Source organism: Ranitomeya variabilis, chromosome 3 (genome assembly GCF_051348905.1).
Source record: "Ranitomeya variabilis isolate aRanVar5 chromosome 3, aRanVar5.hap1, whole genome shotgun sequence".
NCBI lineage: Eukaryota > Metazoa > Chordata > Amphibia > Anura > Dendrobatidae > Ranitomeya > Ranitomeya variabilis.
In genome coordinates this window covers 636,573,002-636,595,706 of record NC_135234.1, presented here as the reverse complement: position 1 = coordinate 636,595,706, position 22,705 = coordinate 636,573,002, and the positions used below count along the sequence as shown (strand labels likewise).

At 44.8% G+C, this 22,705-nt stretch overlaps 1 protein-coding gene across 1 annotated transcript in view; it reads right to left on the bottom strand.

Annotated features, from left to right (window-relative positions):
- CTPS1 (CTP synthase 1) overlaps positions 1–19,287 on the bottom strand; it is a 233,945-nt gene extending 214,658 nt beyond the window's left edge. Inside the window, exon 1 of the mRNA XM_077297579.1 lies at positions 19,157–19,287. The gene's annotated coding sequence lies outside the window, so the exon portion shown is untranslated. The remainder of the gene's footprint in view (positions 1–19,156) is intronic.
- Positions 19,288–22,705: the final 3,418 nt, after the last annotated feature.

The window sequence follows — 22,705 nt, the reverse complement described above, 5'->3', positions numbered from 1 at the left end:
CCCGCTTACTGATAGCAGAATAAAGAAAGGTAATTATATGGTCAACAAAAACCCTATCAAAATCCACACTGGAAATTCAAGAACCCCCGAACCGTCTAACGGTCCGGGGGGAGAACACCAGCCCCCTAGAGCTTCAGCAAAGGTCAGGATATAGATTTGGAACAAGCTGGACAAAAATACAAAACCAAAATAAATAGCAAAAAGCAAAAGGCAGACTTAGCTGATATAACTGGAACCAGGATCAGTAGACAAGAGCACAGCAGACTAGCTCTGATAACTACGTTGCCAGGCATTGAACTGAAGGTCCAGGGAGCTTATATAGCAAACCCCTAACTAACGACCCAGGTGCAGATAAAAGGAATGACAGAAAAACCAGAGTCAAAAAACTAGTAACCACTAGAGGGAGCAAAAAGCAAATTCACAACAGTACCCCCCCCTTAGTGAGGGGTCACCGAACCCTCACCACGACCACCAGGGCGATCAGGATGAGCGGCATGAAAGGCACGAACTAAATCGGCCGCATGAACATCAGAGGCGACCACCCAGGAATTATCCTCCTGACCATAGCCCTTCCACTTGACCAGGTACTGAAGCCTCCGCCTGGAGAGGCGAGAATCCAAGATCTTCTCCACCAGGTACTCCAACTCGCCCTCAACCAACACCGGAGCAGGAGGCTCAGCAGAAGGAACTACAGGCACAATGTACCGCCGCAACAAGGACCTATGAAATACATTGTGAATAGCAAACGACACAGGAAGATCCAGACGAAAAGATACAGGATTAAGAATTTCCAATATCTTGTAAGGCCCAATAAAACGAGGTTTAAATTTGGGAGAGGAGACCTTCATAGGAACAAAGCGGGAAGAAAGCCATACCAAATCCCCAACGCGTAGTCGGGGACCCACACCGCGACGGCGGTTGGCAAAGCGCTGAGCCTTCTCCTGTGACAACTTCAAGTTGTCCACCACATGATTCCAGATCTGCTGCAACCTATCCACCACAGAATCCACCCCAGGACAGTCAGAAGGCTCCACATGACCCGAAGAAAAGCGAGGATGGAAACCAGAGTTGCAGAAAAAAGGCGAAACCAAGGTGGCGGAACTAGCCCGATTATTAAGGGCAAACTCAGCCAACGGCAAGAATGTCACCCAATCGTCCTGATCAGCAGAGACAAAACACCTCAAATAAGCCTCCAAAGTCTGATTGGTTCGCTCCGTCTGTCCATTAGTCTGAGGATGGAAAGCAGACGAAAACGACAAATCAATGCCCATCCTACTACAAAAGGATCGCCAGAACCTGGAAACGAACTGGGATCCTCTGTCTGACACAATATTCTCAGGGATGCCGTGCAAACGAACCACGTTCTGGAAAAACACAGGAACCAGATCGGAAGAGGAAGGCAGCTTAGGCAAAGGAACCAAATGGACCATCTTGGAGAAGCGATCACATATCACCCAGATAACGGACATGCCCTGAGATAGCGGAAGATCAGAAATGAAATCCATGGAGATATGTGTCCAAGGTCTCTTCGGGACAGGCAAGGGCAAGAGCAAACCGCTGGCACGAGAACAGCAAGGCTTAGCTCGAGCACAAGTCCCACAGGACTGCACAAATGACCGCACATCCCTTGACAAGGAAGGCCACCAAAAGGACCTGGCCACCAGATCTCTGGTGCCAAAAATTCCCGGGTGACCTGCCAACACCGAGGAATGAACCTCGGAAATGACTCTGCTGGTCCACTTATCCGGGACAAACAGTCTGTCAGGTGGACAAGACTCAGGCCTATCAGCCTGAAATCTCTGCAACACACGTCGCAGATCCGGAGAAATAGCTGACAAGATAACTCCATCTTTAAGAATACCAACAGGATCAGTGACTCCAGGAGCATCAGGCACAAAGCTCCTAGAAAGAGCATCGGCCTTCACATTCTTTGAACCTGGTAAATACGAGACAACAAAATCAAAGCGGGAGAAAAACAATGACCAGCGGGCCTGTCTCGGATTAAGGCGTTTAGCAGACTCGAGATACATCAGATTTTTGTGATCAGTCAAGACCACCACACGATGCTTAGCACCCTCGAGCCAATGACGCCACTCCTCAAATGCCCATTTCATGGCCAACAACTCCCGATTGCCCACATCATAATTTCGCTCGGCAGGCGAAAACTTCCTAGAGAAAAAGGCACAAGGTTTCATAACAGAGCAACCAGGGCCTCTCTGCGACAAAACGGCCCCTGCCCCAATCTCCGAAGCATCCACCTCAACCTGAAAGGGAAGTGAGACGTCAGGCTGGCACAAAACAGGCGCCGAAGTAAACCGGCGTTTCAACTCCTGGAAAGCCTCCACGGCAGCAGGAGCCCAGTTAGCTACATCGGAGCCCTTCTTGGTCATATCCGTCAAAGGTTTCACAATGCTAGAAAAATTAGCGATAAAACGACGGTAGAAGTTAGCGAAGCCCAAGAACTTCTGAAGACTCTTAACTGACGAGGGCTGAGTCCAATCAAGAATAGCTCGGACCTTGACTGGGTCCATCTCCACAGCAGAAGGGGAAAAAATGAACCCCAAAAAGGGAACCTTCTGTACACCAAAGAGACACTTTGAGCCCTTGACAAACAAAGAATTTTCACGCAAAATTTTAAAGACCAACCTGACCTGCTCCACATGCGAATCCCAATCATCAGAAAAAACCAAAACATCATCCAGATAAACAATCAAAAATTTATCCAGATACTTCCGGAAAATGTCATGCATAAAGGACTGAAAAACTGAAGGCGCATTGGAGAGCCCAAAAGGCATCACTAAGTACTCAAAATGACCTTCGGGCGTATTGAATGCGGTTTTCCATTCATCCCCTTGCTTAATGCGCACAAGGTTGTACGCACCACGAAGGTCTATCTTGGTGAACCACTTGGCACCCTTAATCCGGGCAAACAAGTCAGACAACAGCGGTAAAGGATACTGAAATTTGACAGTGATCTTATTCAAAAGCCGATAATCAAAACAAGGTCTCAAAGATCCGTCCTTTTTTGCCACAAAAAAGAATCCCGCACCAAGAGGGGAAGAAGACGGACGAATATGTCCTTTCTCCAGAGACTCCTTGATATATGAACGCATAGCGGTATGTTCAGGTACCGACAGATTAAACAGTCTTCCCTTAGGAAATTTACTGCCCGGGATCAAATCTATAGCACAGTCACAGTCCCTATGAGGAGGCAGTGCACTGGACTCAGACTCACTGAAGACATCCTGATAATCAGACAAATACTCCGGAACTTCCGAAGGCGTAGAAGAAGCAATAGACACAGGCAGGGAATCCTCATGAATACCACGACAGCCCCAACTTGAGACTGACATAGCCTTCCAGTCCAGGACTGGATTATGGGTCTGTAACCATGGCAGCCCTAAAACAACCAAATCATGCATTTTATGTAAAACCAGGAAACGTATCACCTCGCGGTGTTCAGGAGTCATGCACATGGTAACCTGTGTCCAATACTGCGGTTTATTTGCTGCCAATGGTGTAGCATCAATACCCCTAAGAGGAATAGGATTTTCTAATGGTTCAAGAGTAAAACCACAGCGCTTAGCAAATGAGAGATCCATGAGACTCAGGGCAGCACCTGAATCTACAAACGCCATGACAGGATAAGATGACAGTGAGCAAATCAAAGTTACAGACAGAATAAATTTAGGTTGCAAATTACCAACGGTGACAGGACTAACAACCTTAGCTATACGTTTAGAGCATGCTGAGATAACATGTGTAGAATCACCACAGTAGTAGCACAAGCCATTCTGGCGTCTATGAATTTTCCGCTCATTTCTAGTCAGGATTCTATCACATTGCATTAAATCAGGTGTCTGTTCAGACAACACCATGAGGGAATTTGCGGTTTTGCGCTCCCGCAACCGCCGGTCAATTTGAATAGCCAGTGCCATAGTATCATTCAGACCTGTGGGAATGGGAAAACCCACCATAACATTCTTAATGGCTTCAGAAAGGCCATTTCTAAAATTAGCGGCCAGTGCACACTCGTTCCAATGTGTCAGCACGGACCATTTCCGAAATTTTTGGCAATACACTTCAGCCTCGTCCTGCCCCTGAGACATAGCCAGCAAGGCCTTTTCTGCCTGAATCTCAAGATTGGGTTCCTCATAAAGTAAACCGAGCGCCAGAAAAAACGCATCAAGATCAGCCAATGCCGGATCTCCTGGCGCCAGCGAAAAAGCCCAATCCTGAGGGTCGCCCCGTAAGAACGAAATAACAATTTTTACTTGCTGAGCAGAATCTCCAGATGAACAGGGTCTCAGGGACAAAAACAATTTACAATTATTCACGAAATTCCTAAACTTAAACCTGTCTCCGGAAAACAGTTCAGGAATCGGTATTTTAGGTTCTGACCTAGGATTTCTGATAACATAGTCTTGTATGCCCTGCACACGAGTAGCCAGCTGGTCCACACTTGTAATCAAGGTCTGGACATTCATGTCTGCAGCAAGCATAGCCACTCTGAGGTAAAGGGGAAGAAGAAAAAAAAAAAAAAACTCAGAATCTTCTTTCTTATAATCCCTCTTCTGCAATGCATTAAACATTTAATACAGGCCTGGCAAACTGTTATGACCCCAATGGCGAGGGTCTCAGAGGAACGTGGAAGTCTGCAGAATACAAAAATCCAGCTCATAGGGCAGTGGTAACTGGGTTGACCATATATCTACTCCTAACGCCAACACCAGAAGTAGCCGGGGATCATACCTACGTTGATTCTAGATGACACGCGCCAGCCGGAGAATCTAGCTACCCCTAGTAGAGGAAAACAAAGACCTTTCTTGCCTCCAGAGAAGGGGACCCCAAAGCTGGATAGAAGCCCCCCACAAATAATGACGGTGAGGTAAGAGGAAATGACAAACACAGAAATGAACCAGGTTTAGCACAGAGAGGCCCGCTTACTGATAGCAGAATAAAGAAAGGTAACTTATATGGTCAACAAAAACCCTATCAAAATCCACACTGGAAATTCAAGAACCCCCGAACCGTCTAACGGTCCGGGGGGAGAACACCAGCCCCCTAGAGCTTCAGCAAAGGTCAGGATATAGATTTGGAACAAGCTGGACAAAAATACAAAACCAAAACAAATAGCAAAAAGCAAAAGGCAGACTTAGCTGATATAACTGGAACCAGGATCAGTAGACAAGAGCACAGCAGACTAGCTCTGATAACTACGTTGCCAGGCATTGAACTGAAGGTCCAGGGAGCTTATATAGCAAACCCCTAACTAACGACCCAGGTGCAGATAAAAGGAATGACATGAAAAACCAGAGTCAAAAAACTAGTAACCACTAGAGGGAGCAAAAAGCAAATTCACAACACAGAAGTACAATCCAGCTCAGGCAGGGTTAACAATGGCAAAGTTCTGGGACAGTTTTCTCAGACCCTCCCATCGTGACTGCACAGAGGCAAGGCGTGCTGTCACAAGAAGTGCAATGTTTGGGAAGATGGTGAGGGAGTACCTTGCAGATCATACAAACGTCCTCCCTGATTCCTCTGTGCATTTTACTTATTGGGTATCCAAGCTGGACAAGTGGCATGAACTGGCTCTCTACGCCTTGGAGGTCCTGGCCTGCCCTGCTTCTAGCGTTCTGTCAGAGCGGGTTTTTAGTGCCTCTGGTGAAATTATAACAGATAAGTGCATCCGCCTGTCAACTGAAAATGCTGACAGGCTGACTCTTATAAAAATGAACAAGGGCTGGATTAGGAAAGACTTCTGTACACCACCAAGTGAAAACAGCGAAACATAGCCTCAAATACATTCTCTATTTTGGGGAGGTGTATTCTCATGCACCTCTTCACAACCACACATGGGTATACGCTTCCAGATTTGGTCTGTTTGTTCTTAGCCTCCTTATCCTCATCCTCATCATCCAGAACTACTAGATCACCAGGGTGAACGTGCTCTGTACTGTTATAGGCCGGTGAATTTTGGGCAAGGGGGCTGTGATGGCACTATTTTATTTATTAAAAAAAGGACCTCCCATTGGGGAAATGTTTGTCAGCTCATACACTCCATTACAAGTCTCAGAGACCCACACCCCTACATTGGGCCTACTTAACTCTGTCTCCTGCAATGTCTCTTCTTTAACTGCCACTAGATGACCAGGGAGAACATGCTCTGTACTGTTATAGGCCGGTGAATTTTGGGCAAGGGGGCTGTGATGGCACTATTATATTTATTAAAAAAGGACCACCCATTGGGGAATTTTGTCAGCTCATGCACTCCATTACAAGTCTCAGAGACCCACACCCCTACATTGGGCCTACTTCTTAACTCTGTTTCCTGCAATGTCCATTCCTTATCTCTGATGACATGTCCTGGATAAATGTGTTCTATACTGTTATAGGCCACAGAATTTTGAGCAAGGGGGGCTGTGATGGCAATAGTATATTTTTAAAAAAGGTACCCCCCATTGGTGAAACCACATGCTTTTGGCAAAGACTTCATAACATTTGTATACCATAAAGAGTCACTTGAAAAGCTCCTTTTTGTGTTGCCTAGTTGTTCACATTGGAAACAATACACTTCATATAAATTTGATAAAGCAATGCTGTTAGTTTGGGTCAGTGTCAGATCTTTTGGAACTCCTAAAGTGAACACGCAGAACCACAACAACGAACCTCCCAAGGGTGAGCTGGCCTGGTGGACCACCCCCAATACAGGGAGCGTTAGGGGCAGGCCCAAGTGAGACTATTGCCGCAGAAGCTGAAACCTGGAAACAGGAAGTAGGAGCGGAAAAGACACAGAACTGGCTATGGCGGAGACACAGGACAGACTGGCAATGACTGAGACACTGTCAGGACAGGCAGGATATGGCAGATGCCCAGAACAGACTGAATATGGCAGAGACACAGGACGGGCAGGATATAGCGGAGACACAGGACAGGCAGGATATGGCGGACACCCAGGACGGACTGGATATGGCGGAGACACAGGATGGGCAGGATATAGCGGAGACACAGGACAGACAGGATATGACGGACGCCCAGGACAGACTGGATATGGCGGTGACACAGGACGGGCAAGATAACGCACAGGACAGAGCAAGGCACAGAGGGACCTTGGTCAAATGAAGACAAATGACAATCAGGCATGGAGCAGAGGAAGGAGATACCTTAAATAGACCGAGTCCTGCAGAATTTCCAGGTCGAGATCCTCCAGAGTCATAGAGAGGAGAAACGGAGCGTCTGCAGAGAAGGAAGTGCGCGTGCGCAGGAGTTGGAGAGAGAAGTGCGCATGCACACCCGACGAGAGCCAGGGACCGGCAGCGAGACTGGAGGGGAAGAGACCGGAAGGTGTGCGCACAACGAAGGAGCACGCCGGGTCAGGTATGTATGTCGGCGAACAGAGGTGAGTGGCAGGTGCGGCGACAGGAGTGGCGGCAGGCGCGGCAGCGTGGAGAGGCGCCGTGACAGTCAGTAGTTCATTACAAATATTTCTTTGTCGACTATATTAGTTTCTCTCTTTGAGAGCCATAACTTTGGCTGCATCAAATGTACAAATGGCGAATAAACGAATGGCGATTTGGAATCCAGATTAAAATACTGTATACTGAATGCATTCAGACAATTACATAGCTGCATTTCTTGTAAAACATTTACAGGTGTGACAGACAATGCTCATAGTGACACAATCTTGAGAAATGTTTATTCACTTCACAAACAGTTCTAAGCCTCTATATGTTTGCTGTTTGTCATTGTAAAACATTAAGGTTTACTGAAACTCTGCCTGTGGTGGTTTGACCTAAATCCTTGTGGCTTTTACAGTCATGGCCAAAAGTATTCACACCCCTGCAATTCTGTCAGATAATACTCAGTTTCTTCCTGAAAATGATTGCAAACACAAATTCTTTGGTATTATTATCTTCATTTAATTTGTCTTAAATGAAAAAACACAAAAAGAATTGTTCTAAAGCCAAATTGGATATAATTCCACACCAAAGATAAAAAAGGGGGTGGACAAAAGTATTGGCACTGTTCAAAAAATCATGTGATGCTTCTCTAATTTGTGTAATTAACAGCACCTGTAACTTACCTGTGGCACCTATCAGGTGTTGTCAATAACTAAATCACACTTGCAGCCAGTTGACATGGATTAAAGTTGACTCAACCTCTGTCCTGTGTCCTTGTGTGTACCACATTGACCATGGAGAAAAGAAAGAAGACCAAAGAACTGTCTGAGGACTTGAGAAACCAAATTGTGAGGAAGCATGAGCAATCTCAAGGCTACAAGTCCATCTCCAAAGACCTGAATGTTCCTGTGTCTACCGTGCGCAGTGTCATCAAGAAGTTTAAAGCCCATGGCACTGTGGCTAACCTCCCTAGATGTGGACGGAAAAGAAAAATTGACAAGAGATTTCAACACAAGATTGTGCGGATGTTGGATAAAGAACCTCGACTAACATCCAAACAAGTTCAAGCTGCCCTGCAGTCCGAGGGTACAACACTGTCAACCCGTACTATCCGTCAGCGTCTGAATGAAAAGGGACTGTATGGTAGGAGACCCAGGAAGACCCCACTTCTTACCCCGAGACATAAAAAAGCCAGGCTGCAGTTTGCCAAAACTTACCTGAAAAAGCCTAAAACGTTTTGGAAGAATGTTCTCTGGTCAGATGAGACAAAAGTAGAGCTTTTTGGGCAAAGGCATCAACATAGAGTTTACAGGAGAAAAAAAGAGGCATTCAAAGAAAAGAACACGGTCCCTACAGTCAAACATGGCAGAGGTTCCCTGACGTTTTGGGGTTGCTTTGCTGCTTCTGGCACTGGACTGCTTGACCGTGTGCATGGCATTATGAAGTCTGAAGACTGCCAACAAATTTTGCAGCATAATGTAGGGCCCAGTGTGAGAAAGCTGGGTCTCCCTCAGAGGTCATGGGCCTTCCAGCTGGACAATCACCCAAAACACACTTCAAAAAGCACTAGAAAATGGTTTGAGAGAAAGCACTGGAGACTTCTAAGGTGGCCAGCAATGAGTCCAGACCTGAATCCCATAGAACACCTGTGGAGAGATCTAAAAATGGCAGTTTGGAGAAGGCACCCTTCAAATATCAGGGACCTGGAGCAGTTTGCCAAAGAAGAATGGTCTAAAATTCCATCAAAGCATTGAAGAAACCATCATTGATGGTTACCAGAAGCGGTTGGTCGCAGTTATTTTGGCTAAAGGTTGTGCAACCAAGTATTAGACTGAGAGTACCAATACTTTTGTCTGGCCCATTTTTGGAGTTTTGTGTGAAATGATCAATGTTTTGTTTTTGCTTCATTCTCTTTTGTGTTTTTTCATGTAAAATTAAATGAAGATAATAATACCAAAGAATTTGTGTTTGCAATCATTTTCAGGAAGAAACTGAGTATTATCTGACATAATTGCAGGGGTGTGAATACTTTTGGCCATGACTGTATATTCTAGGGGTTTCTGGCCCCTCCTCTCATGACTCCATGATATGTGTTTCATACAACCTTGAAAGCTGGCCACTTGAAGGGCTGGGTGAAACTAGAGTTACTACATAGTGTAAATCACTATATAAGACCAGAGAAACATGACTAAGACAGATGCAAAACCTGGGGTACCTTTACATGTACAGTGTGCTTATACCTGCATAATTGGGGCTGCCCATGCAGTGTAGTGAATCTCCCAGAGGTTCTCTGTCTTTGTGTTGCTTCTCTGATATTCCAGACGGATGATGTTTAACCCCTTAGTGACGGAGCCAATTTTTTGAAATCTGACCAGTGTCACTTTATGTGGTAATAACTCTGCAACGCTTCAACAAATCCGAGTGATTTTGAGACTGTTTTTTCGTGACACATTATACGTTATGATAATGGTAAATTTAGATCAATATGTTTTGTGCTTATATATAAAAAATAACAAAAATTTGAGAAAAATGTTAAAAAATTAGCAATTTTCTAAATTTGAATGATTATCCCTTTAATCCAGATGGTCATACCAAGGCAAACCATTAATAAATAACATTTCCCACATGTCGGCTTTACAGCAGCACCATTTTTAAAATGTTATTTTATTTTGTTAGTATTTTAGGAGGTTTAAAAATGTAGCAGCAATTTTTCATTTTTTCAAGGAAATTTACAAAATTTATTTTTTTAGGGACTTATCCATGTTTGAAGTGACTTTAGGGGTCCCATATATTGAGAATCCCCCAAACATGATACCATTTTAAAAACAGCACCCCCTGACATATTGAAAACTGCTGTCAGATAATTTATTAACCCTTCAGGTGCTTTACAGGAGTTAATGCAAAGTGGTATGACAGAAATGAAAATGTGTATTTTTACCACCTAAATGCCTCTAACTTCTGAACAGATTACTAGAGCTGTTAGACTGTAAGGCCGTTATTTGGTCGTGAATTGCCATCGCAAACATCAGGACCACAAAATAATGATCTGAGGGCACTAGTTTGGATAAAGAGGAAACCCCCACACTCTGTTAACCATTTATAATGATGTAGTCACTATTGACAGCAGCATCTAAGGGGTTAAACAGATTTGGATGGTGCAAATACTGATCGTGGCTGATACAGCAAGTTGTCAGCTATAGTGTACAGCCGGCAGCTGCTGGATTGTCACCTGTATGGGGAGGCTATTCTCTTATATCTCAGGTCAGTTAAAAGACGTATTGGCTGTCACTAAGGGGTTAAAAGCCTCTTGTTGATGATGTAAGTATACTGTATGTAGTTAATCTTTATATACGTAATCATTATATGTATTTAATCCTTATACGTACTTATTAACCTTTGTATGTTAACATATACAAAAGTGTACGCACTCATACTATTCAATCATACTATTCCTTGAATTTTGTACTTTGCAATAAAATTGCATTGTATTGCAAGTATTAGCCTTCTTCAAAGCCGTATCTGAACCTTAGGGTACTGTCACACAGTGCAATTTTGATCGCTACGACGGTACGATTCGTGACGTTCTAGCGATATCGTTACGATATCGCAGTGTCTGACACGCAGCAGCGATCAGGGATCCTGCTGAGAATCGTACGTCGTAGCAGATCGTTTGGAACTTTCTTTCGTCGCTTGATCACCCGCTGACATCGCTGGATCGTTGTGTGTGACAGCGATCCAGCGATGTGTTCGCTTGTAACCAGGGTAAACATCGGGTAACTAAGCGCAGGGCCGCGCTTAGTAACCCGATGTTTACCGTGGTTACCAGCGTAAACGTAAAAAAAAACAAACAGTACATACTCACATTCCGGTGTCTGTCCTCCGGCGTCTCAGCTTCTCTGCACTGTGAGCGCCGGCCAGCCAGAAAGCGAGCACAGCGGTGACGTCTGACGTCACCGCTCTGCTTTCCGGCCGCTGTGCTTACACAGTGCAGAGAAGCTGAGACGCCGGGGGACATACACCGGAATGTAAGTATGTACTGTTTGTTTTTTTTACGTTTACGCTGGTAACCACGGTAAACATCGGGTTACTAAGCGCGGCCCTGCGCTTAGTAACCCGATGTTTACCCTGGTTACCCGGGGACTTCGGCATCGCTCCAGCGCCGTGATTGCAACGTGTGACCGCAGTCTACGACGCTGGAGCGATAATCATACGATCGCTGCGACGTCACGGATCGTGCCGTCGTAGCGATCAAAATTGCTCTGTGTGACAGTACCCTTAGTGTTAAAAACATGGCAAATAAAATTGCCAACAAAGGAGTACGGAGTACAAAATGCATATTGTGAAGTGGATTTTCATGAGCCCATCCAGTATGCGGGTTTCAAGGCGTAATGGGGTGCATATGACTATGCAGCAGGGCTCGCCTCGTAAAACAAAGGAGTATGGGAGTACAAAATGAATATTGTGAAGTGGATTTGCATGGGCCCATCCAGTATGTGGGATCAAAGGCTTATTGGGGTGCATATGAATTGGTAGCAGGGCAGGCTTTGCATTCAATGCAACACTTTTTCAGGAGGCCCTCCTGGACATCTTATGAAAGGGGTATTGTGGTGCGTTGTAATTCTTGGCAGCCCATCCATTCACAGCGTAGGCTACAACAGGAGACCCACTGTTTAATAATGGCCCTTTAAGAAGATTAATGCCGCCTGATGCACCAGTAAAAATAGGCTCTGTGACTTTAAGAGTCCCTCTTTCGTAAATGAAACAAGATGTCTCTGCTTATGTGTCACACACCACATGACCAGCTAGGGTTGTTAAATGTTACAAGGACATTTCCCAGTGAATGTATTTGTAGTGGTTGAAAGCAATGTTAAAGGGAACCTGTCACCCCCAAAATGGCTGGTGAGGTAAGCTCACCGTCATCAGGGGCTTATCTACAGCATTCTGTAATGCTGTAGATAAGCCCCCGATGTTACCTGAAAGAGGAGAAAAAGACGTTAGATTATACTCACCCAGGGGCGGTCCCGGTGCGGTCAGGTCGGATGGGTGTCTCCGGTCCGCTCCGGCGCCTCCCATCTTCATTCCATGACGTCCTCTTCGGGTCTTTACGCCGCGGCTCCGGCGCAGGCGTACTTTGTCTGCCCTGTTCAGGGCAGAGCAAAGTACTGCAGTGTGCAGGCGCCGGGCCTCTCTGACCTTTCCGGCGCCTGCGCACTGCAGTACTTTGCTCTGCCCTCAACAGGGCAGACAAAGTACGCCTGCGCCGGAGCCACGGCGTAAAGACCCGAAGAGGACGTCATGGAATGAAGATGGGAGGCGCCAGAGCGGACCGGAGACACCCATTTGACCAGACCGCACCGGGACCGCCCCTGGGTGAGTATAATCTAACGTCTTTTTCTCATCTTTCAGGTAACATCGGGGGCTTATCTACAGCATTACAGAATGCTGTAGATAAGCCCCTGATGCCGGTGAGCTTACCTCACCAGCCATTTTGGGGGTGACAGGTTCCCTTTAAAGTTGAAAAACACTTAAAAAATGCTGCGTCTGAACTAAGCCCAAGTGGGGGAGGAAATTTTTGGTCAGGGGTACATTATTTAGCCTTTCAGGCAAGTCATTAACCTGCAAAGGATGTGCCTTAACATATTTCCCAGCAAAATCCGTTTTGTTTCGTCTGCCCTGCCTCTGATGCTGCCGTGTATTCCTCCACTGCCATGTGACTGTCAGCCTCAGGCCCTGGACGGCTGGGCTCCCCAGCTTAAACGTTACGGGACACAACTGTCCTGCCTTGGCTCCCAGCCCTTACTGACTAACTCCAGGAAGCTCCCCAATTACTCCCAGTTGGCCACTCCTATCTAGCTAAATCCTATTGGTCTAACTTATTCTTATCTTCTTTATTGTGCCCCCCCTCCCTATATCTACTTGACACATTAACATCTGTACATTGCATTATAAAACATATCAAATATACATGACATTCCACAGTATCACATATCAGATATACCAGCTTTGCAGGGACTTGGGCAAGGAGTGTGGGGCATGAACTAGCCTCCATACCCCCTTACAACACTACAGCAGAATACGACCGTGTACTATGCGAGAAAACATCGCGCAGCACTCAGCCCAGTGTTAATCTATGGGGCATCTCACGTCAGCATTTATTTTCTCAGGCGTATTTGACGTGCGTGTAAAATTGCAGCATGCTGCCACTGTACGCGTAAATCCCCCGAGACTTGCCTATGGGTGCGAGAAAAACTCGGAAGCCACACGGACCATCCGTATAGCATGCGACAAATGCGCACACATTTTCCTGAATGCAGGAAATTGCATTAGGCAAAAACAGGAAGCTTGGCATGCAGATTGTCCTGGCATCCAATAAAAAATCCAGGAACACGCCTCCACGAATACCAGCAACATGGCCCGACATATCAATGTGGAAATACTGATTGTTCTGGTGCAGGAGAGGCCGATGTACTATAATTTCCTGTCAGGAAGGGTTTAACAGCAGCACTGTGGCTCAGTAGTTTAATACTGAAGCCTTTCAATCCTGAGTTCAAATTCCATTAAAGGGAACCTGTCACCCCGTTTTTTCAGTATGAGATAAAAATACTGTTAAATAGGGCCTGAGCTGTGCATTACAATAGTGTAGTTTGTGGACCCCGATTCCCCACCTATGCTGCCGAAATACGTTACCAAAGTAGTCGTTTTCGCCTGTCAATCAGGCTGGTCTGGTCAAAAGGGCATGGTGTCTTCCCCCAGATTTTGCGTAGTTTTCCGTTGGTGGCGTAGTGGTGTGCGCATGCCCAAGGTCCAGAATCCTCTGCCAGGGGATTTAAAAGAGCGCGCTGTTCGTTATTTCATTGGTGATCGGTGGGCGCGGCCATCTTCCTTTGGCCGCGCGTGCGCAGAAGCGGCGCTCTGCTGGCCGCGGCGCTCTGCTGGCCGCGGCTTCAGGAAAATGGCCGCCGCGATATCCATCTGCGCACGCGCGGCATCCCGCGGCCATTTTCCTGAAGCCGCGGCCAGCAGAGCGTCGCGGCCAGCAGAGCGCCGCTTCTGCGCACGCGCGGCCAAAGGAAGATGGCCGCGCCCACCGATCACCAATGAAATAACGAACAGCGCGCTCTTTTAAATCCCCTGGCAGAGGATTCTGGACCTTGGGCATGCGCACACCACTACGCCACCAACGGAAAACTACGCAAAATCTGGGGGAAGACAACACGCCCTTTTGACCAGACCAGCCTGATTGACAGGCGAAAACGACTACTTTGGTAACGTATTTCGGCAGCATAGGTGGGGAATCGGGGTCCACAAACTACACTATTGTAATGCTCAGCTCAGGCCCTATTTAACAGTATTTTTATCTCATTCCGAAAAAACGGGGTGACAGGTTCCCTTTAAGGATAACATTTGCAAGGAGTTTGTATGTTCTCCCCGTGTTTGCGTGGGTTTCCTCCCACTCTCCAAAGACATACTGATAGGGAATTTAGATTATGAGCCCCAATGGGGACAGTGAGGATGTCTGAAAAGTGCTGTTTAATAGCGCTATATATGCTAGTAAAATCAAAAAAATAAATTCTGCATGTTCAAAAAACTGAGTCCACATGATTTTGGGAGTAACCCTTTAAGTCTTTTTGCAGTGTACTGTTTTTGGGTTCATCTGCACACTGTGAATGCTCCAGATACTGCTGGATTTGCCAGTGGAACATCAATAAAGCCAAAACCACTCAGAAGCGAGGGTCTGTCTACATTACCCTTCTTATATGCATCACACACTGTATAATATTCTTTTTATATATATAATGCTAAAACAGCCACTTTTGTAAGGGCAAGATTAGAAAGCTATTTCCCAGCAGTATGGCAACATAGTGGGGGCTTAGAATCAGAGTCCCTTTAAATTAATCTTCCCTTTTTTCAGCCATACAATGTATGCAGAAGCCCCATTGTGATTTTTCTTTCTTTCAATTACAAAAATAGAAATATTTTCTATTCTAGGATGTATGTTATTATAGAACCTATACAAATGAAAGTATTAAGGTTTTTTTTTATTGGATTAGCTTCATAATTTTTCTGCATTTCTCTGCATGGATCCAAAATCCTGTTTTTGTCAAGAAAACATATGGAACACAGGCTCTGATTCATTAAGACCAGTGTTCATGCCAGTCGTGATGAGCGGGCGTGCTGGAGTCAGAGGCATCTGATTCATTAAAGGGAATCTGTCAGTAGGATTGCTATGTAATCTGCTTTGTAACTTGAGAGCACCTTAATGTAGGAGCAGAGACCCTGATTGCAGTGATATGTCACTTACTAGGCTGCGTTTTGCTATTCAATACAATTAGTGTTTTATCAGCTGGAGATTATCACCAGATGACAACTGGCCTTGTGCATTCTAGTCCAATCACTTCCTGAGTCCTGATGAGCAGCTCTCAGTCACTATACAATGTACACAGAAAGCTGTAGTGTGGGTGGCATTATACACAGCTCAAGAACTGAGTTTTGCTAGAACTCCAGCAGAGAAAATTGTTACACTATCATAACTGCTGAACCCAGTAAACTAAGTTACACATCACTGAAATTAGGTTCTCTTTCCCTACTTCATCACACTCTCAGATTACATAGCAAAAACCTGCTGACAGATTCCTCTTAAGAGGTACATGCCTCTTAATAAATCAGGTGTGTCTGAAAAGGGCCGTGCGCCTCCATGCACATCACCACAAATCTTACTCTAGTGATAGACTAGAGCTAGATATGAGGCGTAAGGTCACTCTCCCATTCTGCCCGTCTCACCCAAGTTCTGCCCAAAAATTGCATCACGTTTTGCCACTTTTCATAGCAAATTATGCCAGAATCCTTGCATAATCACAGTGATGAATCAGAACCATAATCTTGTGAATGTTCTCCATCTGTGTAGAAGAAGAAATGTTTCTATGAAGAATATGTATACGTAATGTAAGTAACGTAGGTAGAGCATTTGAATAGGAGGTGGATATGTAGTACCCACCTCGACTAGAAGATGGTCAACACCACTCATCGGCAGGGTAGTGCCGGGTGTAGGACCCCTGATGATCAGATATTTGATGATCTATCAATAGTACCTATTTAAGCAGTTTGTATAGTCACCATGTGACAGCTAATATGCGATTTACACAGTCACATGTTGACTAGTTGTTCTTCCTGATTCTTTCACTGTTCAGTAAAATACTACAACCCCTGCTTCATTGAGAGAAGGAATAGAAGCTTGTGGGCATGTGACTAAGGACTCATACTCGCGTGAAATACGGCCGAGTCTCGCATGTTAAAACCCGGCTCTGCCGCCGGCACTCCAGAGCGGAGCGTGCAGCCGCATAGCAATACATGGAGCTTCATGCTCCGCTCCCAAGTGCCGGTGGCAGAGCCGGGTGTTACCATGTGAAACTCGGCCGTATTTTAGGCAAGTGAGTATGAGTCCTTAGCATGAAAATCGTACATACAGTATGTGGTCATGTGATGACTTCTGGAAATGACAAACAGAATCAAATCCTGACAGGGAGTATATTATATGCTGTTATGATTGGGCAATATAAGTGAATTTAAGGCACCGTCACACTCAGTGACGCTGCAGCGATATAGACAACGAGCCGATCGCTGCAGCGTCGCTGTTTAGGTCGCTGGGGAGCTGTCACACAGACAGCTCTCTCCAGCGACCAACGATCAGGGGAACGACTTTGGCATCGTTGAAACTGTCTTCAACGATGCCGAAGTCCCCCTGCAGCACCCGGGTAACCAGGGTAAATATCGGATTACTAAGTGCAGGGCCGCGCTTAGTAACCCGATATTTACCCTGGTTACCATTGTAAAAGTAAAAAAAAAACAGTACATACTCACCTTCTGATGTCTGTCACGTCCCCCGGCGTCCACAGGGTTACGCGCTGCTGCTCAGAGCTTCCTGCACTGAATGTGTCAGTGCCGGCTGTGAAGCAGAGCACAGCGGTGACGTCACCGCTGTGCTCTGCTTTATGGCCGGCGCTGACACAGTCAGTGCAGGAAGTTCTCGGCAGCAGCGCGTAACCCTGTGGACGCCGGGGGACGTGACAGACATCAGAAGGTGAGTATGTACTGTTTTTTTTTTACTTTTACAATGGTAACCAGGGTAAATATCGGGTTACTAAGCGCGGCCCTGCACTTAGTAACCCGATGTTTATCCTGGTTACAAGTGAACACATCGCTGTATCGGGGTCACACACACCGATCCAGCGATCGACAGCGGGTGATCAAGCGACGAAATAAAGTTCTGGACTTCTAGCTCCGACCAGCGATATCACAGCAGGATCCAGATCGCTGCTGCGTGCCAAACACAACGAGATCGCTATCCAGGACGCTGCAACGTCACAGATCGTCGTCGTTCTCGCTGCAAAGTCGCTTAGTGTGAAGGTACCTTTAGCGTGGCAGCGCATATCTAGTCGACATGTGATAACATGACCTTCCGCTATCGCACCAGACAATCCTGATAGCATGCAGTGAGTACACACTGTTGATTTAGAAGGTGTTTCTGGAGAAGCGATTGTGTTCCTTTTGATACCTGTGGAGTTTCATTTGTTTGTGTGTTTTCCCCTGTCTGTCTCATTCCCTGTGTTGTCTTAGGGTACCGTCACACAGTGCCATTTTGATCGCTACGACGGCACGATCCGTGACGTCGCAGCGATCGTATGATTATCGCTCCAGCGTCGTAGACTGCGGTCACACGTTGCAATCACGGCGCTGGAGCGATGCCGAAGTCCCCGGGTAACCAGGGTAAACATCGGGTTACTAAGCGCAGGGCCGCGCTTAGTAACACGATGTTTACCCTGGTTACCAGCGTAAACGTAAAAAAAACAAACAGTACATATTTACATTCCGGTGTCTGTCCCCCGGCGTTCTGCTTCTCTCCACTGTGTAAGCAGCAGAGCCGGAAAGCACAGCGGTGACGTCAGACGTCACCGCTGTGCTCGCTTTCTGGCTGGCCGGCGCTCACAGTGCAGAGAAGCTGAGACGCCGGAGGACAGACACCGGAATGTGAGTATGTACTGTTTGGTTTTTTTACGTTTACGCTGGTAACCACGGTAAACATCGGGTTACTAAGCGCGGCCCTGCGCTTAGTTACCCGATGTTTACCCTGGTTACAAGCGAACACATCGCTGGATCGCTGTCACACACAACGATCCAGTGATGTCAGCGGGTGATCAAGCGACGAAAGAAAGTTCCAAACGATCTGCTACGACGTACGATTCTCAGCAGGATCCCTGATCGCTGCTGCGTGTCAGACACTGCGATATCGTAACGATATCGCTAGAACGTCACGAATCGTACCGTCGTAGCGATCAAAATGGCACTGTGTGACGGTACCCTTATAGTAATAAGACTAGTGTCTTGCTGTCCTTCACACTATACAGATCAAGGCCCAGGTTCAGCCAGGGCTTAGGCGGACGGGGGTAAGGACCTGCCTAGGGCGATAGGGATTCAGCATTAGGTCGTTGTTGAAGGGTCACCATCTTCTCTCTATCCCCATCATCAGGGAATCTCTCTGCCCTGGAGTGACACAAGCTTAATACAGCTATCAATTGTAATGTCAGGTCAGCCTCATATACATTTGTATCGCTTAAACCTACAACTCCCAATATGTTCTTAATAATGGTGAAGAGATACTAGAAGTATTACCAGTGATCATTATACTGCAGACCACACAGGAACCAGAATACTGATTTGATATAGTCAGTATCACAAGTAAACATATAACATCCAAATACCTCATGGGTGAGATATCCTCTGGTTGGCATTGGAGTTGTTCCTTTTCTTTTCCTCTCCACCTTGTCTAGATGCTATGATGACTTTTCACATCCACCACTCGTCTCTGCAGACCTTGATCTTCTCCGGTCTTCTGAAGAACATCCCAACACATTGCCCTTAAAAACAACAGTGTCATTATAATGTCCCTGATTAAAAATATCTTCCCTAAACTATGCCCGTGAATAATTGCTCCTTCCGGTGCTCCCTGCACAAAATATGACACCCACACTGTGCTTCTTATGTTACACAGCCTCCACACTGTAATCTCCTTTACAGACTGGAGATAAGGTGCCCTCACACTGTGTCCACCCTAAACTGCCCAATCTCTATACTGTATACTCTCCACTGTTCTCTCACACTCTCTCCATACTGTTTCCTATCTATACTGCCCCCCGCCCCCACACTGCCCAGCCTCAAAACTGTGGTTTTTCACACTTTTCTCCCTTGATGCTCACCCAACCACCCCCACGCTACCCCTTTATTATACTGCTTCCAAGTGTCTGTACTGAGGATCTCACTTTTCTCCCCCATACTATCCCATCACACATTTCTCCCTGATACTGTCCCTTTGTGCTACATCCTACTAATATATCACAAATTTCTCCATCCTACTGCCTCCTCACACATTTTTCCCTTCTTTCCCCTTACTGTCTCATCACATATCCCTCTCCCAATAATGTCTCCTCACACATTTCCCCCTTCCTCATACTGTCTCCTCACACATTTGCTCCAATGTTTATACTGTCTTCTCTCTCTCCTCCTCCACCCCACGTCCCTAATACTGCCCCTAGGAAAATTCCTCATAACAATAAAACTTTTGTTTCTTTAGCTTGATTGGAGCGCTTACTGTACCAATATTCACCATCTCTGTTGTGCAGGAGAGTAACATTAGCAGCGTAATCAGCTAACCTGATTACACTGCTGACATCGCCCTGACCTGGAAGTGCCAGGACCCAGGCCTTCAATTGTACTCACATTTTACACCTTCATGAGATGGTGGTCAGTTTGGTAGCCATCTCAAAAAATGGTCGAATCCCACTACTGGGTATTGGTCTAATTGTATCCAGTATACTATATAAATTGATTATATATCAGTGTTTTTGCAGTGTTAATCATAACTTACAGAATATGACTAGTACCTATACTTAAGTCCTGTTCATACTCTGCATTTTTTAACCCCTTAACGATCAGAGGTATTTTTGCTTTGCATTTTCATTTTTTTGCTCCCCTTCTTCCCAGAGCCATAACTTTTTTATTTTTTGGTCAAAATGGCCATGTGAGGGCTTGTTTTTTGTGAGACAAGTTGTACTTTTGAACGGCACCATTGGTTTTAACATATTGTGTACTGGAAAACAGGACAAAAATTCCAAATGCAGTGAGATTGCAAAAAAAGTACAATCCCACAATTTTTATTTTTTTCATGTATAGGTTCTTTTTAATTTAAGTGGTGAAAAAAATTCCAAAGTTTGTTAAGAAAAAAAAAATGGTGCAATATTCTGATACCCGTAGCATCTCCATTTTTCGTGATCTGGGGTTGAGTGAGGGCTTATTTTTTTGCATGCTGAGCTGATGTTTTTAATGATACCATTTTGGTGCCGATCCGATCTTTTGATCGCTTGTTATTGCATTTTAATTCAATGTTGCGGCGATCAAAAAAAATTGATTTTGGCGCTTTTACTTTTTTTCATGTTATGCCATTTAGCGATTGGGTTAATTCTTTTTTTATATATTGATACACTGGATGATTCTGAATGCGGCGATACCAAATGTGTGTAGATTTTTTTTATTCTTTTATTTTGAATGGGGTGAAAGGGGGGTGATTTGAGCTTTTATATATATATATATATATATATATATATATATATATATATATATATTTTTTTTTACTTTTTTTTATTTTTTTTTGCATGCTTCAATAGTTTCCATGGGAGACTACAAGCCTCAGTACTATGATCGGCTTTGCTACATACAGGTGATCAAATCGCCTGTAAGTAGCAGAAATGCTCACCTGCTATGAGCGCCGACCACCACCATCTGTCAGTAGTGCCAGTCGGCTCTCATAGCATTCTGGCTTTGACAGCCATAGAGTTCTGCTGGAGTCCTCTGTTTGTCATGCCAACCCATCGGTGATCATGTGACGGGGTGACCGATGGGTGGGATTTTCCGGTACGCTTGGAAGCGCGAGTTAAATGCCGCTGTCAGAGATTGACAGTGACATTTAACTAGTTAACAGCTGCAGGTGGATCACGATTCCACCCACAGCTGTTGCGGGCACATGTCAGCTGTACAGATCAGCTGTCATGTGCCTTGAAAGGTGCAGACTCAGCAGCGGAGCCCGCACCATACAAGGGGAGTCCGACATCGCCATACTATTATGCCTGATGTAGGAAAGAGGTTAAACGCATTTCTTAAGGGTAAAAAATATTGCACTTTACTGTACCACCAAAGTACGGTATGTGAGATTTCTAAAATCTCATGCATATACTGTTTATTTTTTCCTTGTAGATTTGAACCTTCAAAGAGTTTTTTTTAATCTTGCAGTAAGTCTTTTCTTTCAGTGTTTTTGCATCATTTTTCACCCATTCAAATGGAAAAAAAAATAATGTAAAAATACATCACAAACTTATGTAAAAAAAATGTGCATATGTTATGCAGCATTTGTCCTGCCAACGCTGTTTTTTTGGGCAGAAACATTTTCTGCAAATACTCACTGTGTGCACATATCCTCATAGGCTCACTCAGGATCAGCATAAATGTAAATTGGTTTATAGCCCTTATTGAGTAGTGACAATAAACAAATCTACATTGTAGCTGAAAATAGATAACATTTGAAGATAAAGAAGGCATCATGAGAGGATCATTAGTCCATTTCTATTGCAGGCTTATAAAAGTATATTCATCTGTAGCACATTTGTTCTATAGAAATGTCTGTAATTCTCCCTTTCATCTGCAGCTTGCAGAAATCCTGGCACATATCTTCAAATATTCTGTAGCAGGTGTTGTGTGTGTGAATACACACTCATGAAAAGGTTTTCACAAATTTATTTGTCTTATAAACATGGTTTATGCTTTAATAAAGAATCTTTTGCTACTGCATAGATAATTGTTGTTTTGCATCTGAAAAAATTATAATTGAAGTTTTGAAATTGACGTTTGAATGTAGTTTGGTTACTACATTGTTGTTATCTACTACACCTCTTCCTTATATATTAAGATCAAAACATCAATAAACTATTTAATTGTAGGCGGATGGATTTACTAGTTACATATAATTTTCATTTAGTTTACTTACCTCATCCTCCAGTTTGGATCAATAGTGCTAATAAAGTAAGGCTATATGTATATCAGAGGTAGGAAGATACAGTTCTAAGAAAAACAAAAGAATTATATGATTTTATAGCCCATAGAGAGTCTTAAAATTAGGAAAAGTCCAAATGAGATAAACAATCATGTGACAAATTACAACACGTCATTATTAAAAAATAAAAAAATAACTAGGATAAATACCG